The 9209-nt window shown below is 44.7% G+C and overlaps 1 non-coding gene across 1 annotated transcript; it reads right to left on the bottom strand.

Annotated features, from left to right (window-relative positions):
* Positions 8186 to 8262, bottom strand: TRNAA-AGC. The gene has a single exon. It is a non-coding gene; the product is annotated as a tRNA-Ala (tRNA).

Here is a 9209-nt window from a genome sequence, read left to right as displayed (position 1 = left end):
TTGACTTATCCCTACTTAGGATTTGGGATAAAATTTCCCGTGCGTGTAAGGCACGAATTATAGAGTTGAAGGATGATGTCTTCTCTTGGGGCAAAGACGAACCCAAATGGGAGAGGAAGAATTTTATATTCTATCTCCTAACACCGAAGAATGAAGAATTTTATATTCTATCTCCAGTTGCTATGAAAACTCAAAGTGGGATTTCCACCTTAAGAATCCGGAAAGGTGAAACTAGGAGTGGGATCTCCACTCCGAGAATCGAAAGATTCGGATAATCCTAACGTCAGAAGGTTTGATTACCGAACTAAAGGTGAATTTCTCGTTTATCGAGAGTGAATTATGGTTTTGGTCCTTACTGTAGGAATGTTTGACCAAGCAGGAGGTTGAGGTGATCCTAACTGTAGGAATATTTGATCACTCGATTTGAAAGTGGACCTCCCATTCGTGGAAGGAATCGAGAGATGATTTTAGTTGTGGCCCTAACTGTCGGAAGGTTTGACCGAGTGGAAGGTTTGAGACGACCCTAACTGTAGGAAGGTTTGATCACTCGATTTGAAAGTGGACCTCTCATTCGTGGAAGGAATCGAGAGGAGATTTTGGCTTTGGCCCTAACTGTAGGAAGGTTTGACTAAGCAGGAGTTTGAGGTTATCCTAACTGTAGAAAGGTTTAATCACTCGATTTGAAAGTGGACCTCTTGTTCGTGGAAGAAATTGAGAGGGGATTTTGGTTGTGGCCCTAACTGTCGGAAGGTTTGACCGAGTAGGAGGTCTGAGACGATCCTAACTATAGGAATGTTTGATCGCTCGATTTAAAAGTGGACCTCTCGTTCGTGGAAGGAATCGAGAGGAGATTTTAGCTTTAGCACTAACTGTAGGAAGGTTTGACCAAGCAGGAGTTTGAGGTGCTCCTAACTGTAGGAAGGTTTAATCACTCGATTTGAAAGTGGACCTCTCGTTCGTGGAAGAAATTGAGAGGGGATTTTGGTTGTGGCCCTAACTGTCGGAAGGTTTGACCGAGTGGGAGGTTTGAGACGACCCTAACTGTAGGAATGTTTGATCGCTCGATTTGAAAGTAGACCTCTCATTCGTGGAAGGAATCAAGAGGAGATTTTGGCTTTGGCCCTAACTGTAGGAAGGTTTGACCAAGCAGGAGTGAGAGTGGGAGTACAAATTACAGTGGGAGTGTTGATTCGTACAAATCACTCAAAGGGGATTCCTAGTGTTAAGTGACAAATACTTAACACGGAAAGGTTTGACAATTGTCAACAATCAAGAGATTAAAATTCCGACTACTATGTCCAGACTCTAACAATGGGAGTGTTGATTGCACAAACGTAGCGGGAGTTTGAGTGGATTCAACCGAAAGAAATTTTGGTAATCCCACCGTCAATTAGTCGGATCGGTGGGGGATTTTGTGGTGGAAGACTGTTAGTCGTCAAACACCAATGAGAGTTTTGTGAGGGAAAATTGATCCAATAAAGTGATCGAATCTCATCTCAGCAAAAGAGTGTTCAGAAATCACAGTGGGAGTTTAGTATTTATCACTTTGTTCGTAATGATCGGATTATCCCTAAGAAAATTATATGTAGCATTCTTCCGGGAACTTCCCGTTACATGAACCATCCACCCCCAGCTTTCTTTGCGAAACCGGGTCTAACATTGTACTTAGTTGGATGACCGGGTTATCCTTAAGAATGCCAGGCATGGCATTCTCCAGGAACTTCCCGTGAAAGAAAGGAAATAGTTTAGACTCATACACCTGTTAGAGTTTTGAGAAGCAGTTTATACTCGTATACTCTTCGGAGTGTCAGAAGGAGCAGTTTATACTCTTATACTTGTCGGAGTCTTGATTCCACTTAATTGAGCGTTATGACGCCGGCTTCAACCAATGTTTGGATGCTATTCTTGAGAGCAAAGAAATCCTTGGTGGGATGAAGGATCCTCCTGTGGTACGCACAATACTTTGGATCCGCAGTGTTATCAGCTTCCTCCTAATTTATGATAGGTGGTAGCTTGATCTTGTTGTTTTCAAGGAGGGATTCGAAGGTGGCTGGAACGTCTTCGTCCTTAAAGGAGTACTCTTTTTGGAGTCTTGAACCCGAAGTCTTCTGCTATCTTCAGGGTTGCTGTTGTGACGTCTGATTAGCGTCAATAGCTACTGCAGGTGTTTTTCCTTTATCACGGGAGGCGAAATTTGATTTCGGAGAGTTAGCCGTCAGTTGGCTTCTTTCGGCTTTCTTCCTTCTGAGGAAGCATTCGGCCTGCTCCCCGCGCACCTTCAACTCTTTCCAGTTGTTGGATGGTGCCACTCCTATAACTTTCAACATGTCTAAAGATAGGTTGTTATGACAGGTTTAGAGGATGAAGTCCTCTGTGATCAAATCTCGGCAGTTCATCACCTTATTCCGGAAGCGTTTGACGAAGTCGTCGACCGTCTCGTCGTCTTCTTGCTTCTCATCAAAGAATGTCCTGATTAACACTTCAGCATCATCGTCAAAGAAGTGAGTGAGAAACAGGTTCTCCAGGTCGTCCCAGCTGTTAATACTTCCGAGCTTGAGATGGTGGTACCAATCGAAGGCCTGCCCGCGAAGGATACCAACAAATGACCGAACCATCAAGGTTTTATTACTGGAGATCATGCCCAGGTGGGACTTAAAGTAGATCAAATGCTGAGTGGGCGAACCCTTCCTGTCGAACGGCGTGAAGTTGATCAGGTTAAACTTTGCCAGATACGGGATCGAATCCCACTCTCTCGGGTAAGGACACGGAATCCTGATCTTCTTTACCTCTCAATTAGACATCAGAGCATTAATTTTTCTCTCGAGGTCCTTCATCTTTTCGTCCTCATCTGTATCTGCTTCGAACGATTTGTGAGAGGAACAACGGGGCTACCCCCGGCATTGTCATCTTCGGTGAAACCACCCCTAGCGTTGTTATCTTTAGTGGGGCCACTCCCAGTGTTTTGGTCAACGGGATGGTTATCAGCATTGAGGCGTTCATCCACATCTGAATCGCTACCTGCTTGGTTAGCAGTGTTGTGACGGCTGGATTCGCCAATTTGATTGGATAGAGCCCGAATCTGTTGGTCATGCTCTTCCCTCATCCATGACGGCTGGATTCGCCAATTTGATTGGATAGAGCCCGAATCTGTTGGTCATGCTCTTCCCTCATCCACCGCATAGTTGTTTCCATTTCGAACTTGAAGTTCTCTTTTTGCTTGGCCAATGCATCCTCAACCATTTTGGGTACTTCCTCGGTGTTAACTATAAACACTTCGCGGGATTGTCCTGGGCTGGACAACGCTTTATCAGAAGTGACTGCAGAGTTAGCATTTGATACTTCATCATCCGAGGATAATCCCCTCTGCATTCGCTGATATCTCTTTGTCTAATGGTTCCCGATCGCAACCGGATTAGACGATGAGATATGAGTGGATCAGAACTAGAAGGTCAAGTCAACTTTCCCCTCCCAGCCATATTAACTGTGACTACGAATTGTTCAGGTCCGATCGCTTCCAGTTGGAGTCGAGACATCAGTTGAGCTATTCCCGAATTCACTCTTCTTCCTGGAGAAAAATCGGGACTAGAACCACTTGAAACAATCGGGGACTTTTCCTTATTGACCATATTGATGGTAACTTCTTGGAATTCGTCATCTCGAACAGCCGATCGTTTCTTGCAGAAATGCTTTGGTTTGGACTTAGTCGTTCCGTTGGAGATTTTCTCGAATACCGAGATCCTCTGCGGAGCGGTCTTGAATCAGCTACATGCTGATAATACTGCCCTAATAATGTTGGTGCACGGACAGTGAGAGTCCATTTCTCGGGTACTTCTCTTTTGAGATCTGTTCGTACCCCCAACCCGATAGTACAACTCATCGGTCTGAAGACTAGAGAAACCTATCGCGTGTTGGCACGACTCCTTAGGTATAACGTCATCATCTAACGAACATGTTTTCTTCTGAGGGCTTGCTGCCTTGTTGGCGTTCTCAAGAGTCACACGTTTAGAACCACACTTTTGTGAGTGCGGGACCTTGACTGGCTCTTGGATACTGACTTGCAGTCCGAGGCGGTCAGTTACAGGAGCTTTCTCTTTATGAGAAGGCTCAGACTTGTTGTGAGGGCGTATGCGACCCCCAGCTCGAGTAGTTACTCGGGGTTCAATCACCGTACCCAAGCGGTCTTTGGTCAGAACTTTGTTTTGATCCTCGTGCAAAGGACCCAGGCGATCCATCATCTTTATCTTGAATCGGGACAAATTCATGCTGTCACGGGGCTCCAACGGAGGTGCGGAACTCAAAGGGATTGACGAAATAGGTGCAGAACGTCTTCTGACTTGACCCTAGCACGGGTCAGATTTGGGTGACCCGCGGGTTGGATGGTCGGATTTGGGTGACCCGCGGGTTGGAGGGTCAGATTTGGATGACCCTCAGACTGGAGGGTCGGTCTGGGTGACCCAAAAGGACCCAGGCGATCAGTCATCCTTATCTTGGATTGGGACAAATTCACACTGTTGCGGGGCTCCACCGAGGTACGGAACTCAATGGGATCGACAAAATAGGTGCAGAACATCTTCTGTCTTGACCCTGGCGCGGTTCAGATTTGAGTGACCCGCGGGTTGGAGGGTCAGATCCGGGTGACCCGCTGCTTGGAGGGTAGGATCTGGGTGACCCACGAGCAGGAGGGTCGTATCTGGGTGACCCGCGAGCAGGAGGGTCGAATTTGGGTGACCCACGGCTTGGAGGGTCGGATCTGGGTGACCCGCGAGCAGGAGGGTCGGATCTGGGTGACCCGTGAGCAGGAGAGTCGGATCTGGGTGACCCACGGCTTGGAGGGTCGGATCTGGGTAACCCACGAGCAGGAGGGTCGGATCTGAGTGACCCGCATTTTTTAATCTTTTCGGCCGCTGTTTCGGACTTTGGCCTCCAAGTTTGACGCAGCCTTGATTGTTTCTTGGCTATGTCCTTCTTTCGCATCATTTGTGCCTTTTGCAAAAGAATTCGTGCGTGCTCAAGCAGCACGCGACGCTTCTGAATTCGCTCCTCAAGTGTTGAACGGATCCTTTTGACTTGGATCCATTCACTCGTTGTTGGATTGGAGGAGAGGACATCTGCTCACTGTTGGGGTGCTCGATGCTCCTTGAATTTCAGATCCGCTTCGTAATGGATCCCGTCTACGGGCTCCAAAGTCTTGGCAAGCTGATGCGCGAGGCGTTGACGTCGCCTTTGACGTGCCCTCTTCGATAGGATTGATGCTCCTTCAGTACCCAACTCCTTGGTTGAGGAGGAGTTTAGATTTGCAGATCCGGACTCGTTGGAGGTCGGAAGGTCGTTGCAAGGTTCAGCTACCGTAGCAACGGGGGTGTTGATCTTCCTTCGCTTGCAAGAGGCGGAGGATCTGGAGGAGGAGGACGACAGATACTCCTCGAACTTCAGTTGGTCGAACTCGTATTTGACTACTTCTTCAACCAGGATGTAGATCCAAGGTTGCGACGCGACAGCTACGGCAGCGAAGCTGTTAGCTCCCACTGTGGTCGCCAGTTTGTTTGCATCAAAAGTTGTTGTTTTTATTGCTATCGAATCTATTACAACTTTGATCGTTACAATAAACTCGAATAAAATTAAAAGTTGATCTTTTTATAAGATCTCCTTACACAATAAAAATAAAAAAGTTTACAACTTTATCAAACAAACACAGAGAGATCGTTTATCGGTCTTCTACTTGTGCGGGATCTTTGCCTGTGCCGGGGACGTCGATATCCATGGACCGCTAATGGATCAAATCCGGTTGATGGAAAATTTAGTAGAGCTTCGCCTTCACCGAGGAAGTGTTTGATTTGAAGCGCTGAGATCGACCAAGCAAAATCAGCGCTTTTCTCGAGATCAAGACCAAGCCTGATCTTAAGGAAATGGGGGAAACGGGCTTCGGATCTCTCGAACTCTCCTTCTTTATGCTGAAGAACTCGCCAAGATCTGTCAACCCTTGCTGAAATTCGTGCTCCTTTGACTCCTCAATCCGGCAACACCTCACCCTCTTGATAATATCCCCCCTCGTGAAAGGAGGCCCTAGGCTTGTATTTATAGGGCTTCGGATGCGGGTATGTGGATGAGAATAAGTGATTTGGCCTTATCTTCGGTCAATAATGGCCTAACCATGTTTGTAGATGATATCAAGTTAGTTAGGAACCCCTGGAACAGATAAGACATGCGAAAAACATCTTTAAAACCAAAAAACGCGTCCGAGGGTCGAAACAGCGCTGGGGGGGGGGACCGTCAAAAACCGAACAGGAGTCGAAACAGCGTAGGGGGCGCGAATCAGCAGAATCCGACCCACGTGGGCGCGGGTCAGACTGATCTGACCCGCGCGGGCACGGGTCGGATTCGTCCGACCCGTGCGGGCACGGGTCGGATTCGTCTAACTCGCGCGAGCACGAGAAATCCGATTTTCTGTGCGTTCTTCTGACTTTCCGACTTTCTAACTTTTGGGGACTTGTAGTTTCTCCCGTTTCGCGTATTTGGCTGACTTGCATGCTTCATTACGGGACTGACCATCGAATGAGCTTTGGTTGACATGCGCGCGTTGGTTGACGTGCGCGTGTTGATTGATACGCACGTGTTGACCGACGTGCGAGAGCTGATTGACGCGCGCGTGTTTACCGACGAGCGCGTACTGATTGACGCGCGCGTGTTGACATGTGCGCGTTGGTTGACGTGCGCGTGTTAATTGATGCACATGTGTTGACCGACGCGCGCGAGCTGATTGACGTGCGTGTTGACTCTGGCGGCGTCCTCTCTCTTCTCTTCTCTTCTGTGATTTGAGCCCCTTTAGACCTATTCCTAGGAATTTAAGAGGGGAGTTGGGGAATTAATAGGTAGGGGGGGTGGAGTTGAGTAATTAAAGAGAAATTAAGTAATTAAGAGAGTGAGATTGAGTAGTGATTTTTATATTAAAATCACTTGCTACTTGTTTGAGAGATCTCAAGTTTGAGATTTTCTCTCTTATGTAATTTCTTGTGGTCAAATAAGAAATTATTTGTGTGGCTCCCGTGAACGTAGGCAAGTTAGCCGAACAACGTAAATCTGTTGTCTCGTCTACTTTACTTACTGTTTATCTGTGTATTCAGTATTGCTTGTATTGGTTAGTTTGAGTTTGGCTTAAACTCAAGCTTAGGTTGTTTCTCTCGGGATTAATTAGCTTCCGCGGCGGTGTGGGCGTCGTTCGCCCTCCCAACAAGTTACAGGTTTACAAAATCGACCATTAATCAGAGGCTAACAATGCCAACTCCATTTTAACCACCGTACCCCTCTACTTCATTTCTTTACTTCTACACCCTAAATCAGGTCATTGATCAAAGGGTAACTTTGCGTAATGAATTAGGGTGTTCTAGGTTCAAAATAATCCATAATCCACATTTCAAGTTAACCAAACTTGTAAGACTTGTAAATGAACTTAATTAGCCACCTCGTGTTGTTCAATTTCCCATCAATTCGTATACGGTTCAAGTTTAGACACCAATTTCTTTTATTGAAGAAGCAAGATTCAGTGAGAAGTTGGTTCCATCCTCCCATCATTCTTTTGACAACCCAAAAAATGTTGTTTGTGTGTTATTTAAGTGGCTGGTTGTGCATGCAGGTGGATTATACTAAGATTAACCCAAAAAATGTTGTTTGTGTGTTATTTAAGTGGCTGGTTGTGCATGCAGGTGGATTATACTAAGATTAAGTATCAATATAAAGCTTGTTTGTTATTTAAGTGGCTGGTTGTGCATGCAGGTGGATTATACTAAGATTAAGTATCAATATAAAGCTTGTTTGAGTTTTTTCCTCTGAATTTTTTGAATACATACGAGCTCACGTACTAAATAGTTGGCCCTCTTGCAATTTTAATTCTAACTTATTTTTTGAATACTTTCTCCTGAAATTAGATCAGTTATGGTAGATTCACATAACCACCCTGTATTCTGACTTATTTTGAGATGAACGCACACCTTCTTGCAATTTTTTTTGACATCCTCACGGCGTAAGCCACGATTATCTCAGAAACACCTCCTAAAGTTTCAACATTGTTTTTAAAGAACCCAAACTTTCAACCTTATTTTCATAAAACCCCATGAACCTATGAAAAGTTTCGTAGGACTACAATTATATGCTGTTAAAACGCCCAAAAGAAGTGACATGAAAACGGAGATGGAGATGCGGGGGTATCGATCCCCGTACCTCCTCTCGCATGCTAAGCGAGCGCTCTACCATCTGAGCTACATCCCCATGCAAATGAGGTACTTAGACATAGTATATATTAAGATTCTATTTAGATCCTAATAAACTGAACGAGAAAGTGAGAAGCTAATGTTCAAGCAGTCAAGCTGAAGCCCATGTCATCTCATTCTCAGTCCACTTGCTTCCACACTTAAATAAATTCAAAGTGAAGCAACAACTGAAGATAATTCAATGGCTTTGATTGTAATGCTTATTTTACTCTTTTACAAGAAATTGGCCGCGTCACCGTCTACTCTCCTCTCAAGCTCTTCCCCAAACTACAGATGCAATTGTAGGAAGTGAAACCAATTTGATGCTTCACTTTCCAAACCTTGAAGCACAAAAAATAAAACACACACAAATGGGTATCAAAATTGAGCTTCTTAGATGAGAGGAGGTAGGGCCCTAATTAGATTGCCCATGAGTTTTCTTAAGCTGGGTGGAGATGAGTGGAGTTAGTGGCGGACCCAAAATTTTTTCTCTTAAACAAAAATATAATATTATAAAATTACGACACTCAACTGACATGTAACTCAATGCACTTTAGGGCCCGTTTGGTTAGAAATTTTTTCTCTTAAAAGCCTGTCAAAGTGTTACTTTTTGGCAGACTTTCAAGCAAAATCAACTCTAAAAAAGACGATTTTGTTTGAAAGTCTGTCAAAAAGTGACTTTGACAAGCTTTCAAGAGAGCATTTCTCTCAAAAACAGGGAACCAAACAGCACCTTAGCCACTTCTTTTTTTTTATTATAGTTTGCGTATAATATGTAATAGCTAAATAAAGTAATAGTACATAGGGGTGAATGTAAAATTATGCGATCGTATCTACTAGCGTACATAATATATATTATATTATATATAATGACTACCTATATACCTCATACAATATTATATACTTATCGTAGACTTATTATTATTATAGTATATATAATATTATACTTATTACTAGTGAGATAGC

This window comes from Asparagus officinalis, chromosome 10 (genome assembly GCF_001876935.1).
Source record: "Asparagus officinalis chromosome 10, Aspof.V1, whole genome shotgun sequence".
Taxonomy (NCBI): domain Eukaryota; kingdom Viridiplantae; phylum Streptophyta; class Magnoliopsida; order Asparagales; family Asparagaceae; genus Asparagus; species Asparagus officinalis.
Note: the sequence above shows the minus strand (reverse complement) of the source record. Positions and strands in the feature narration are given on the sequence as shown.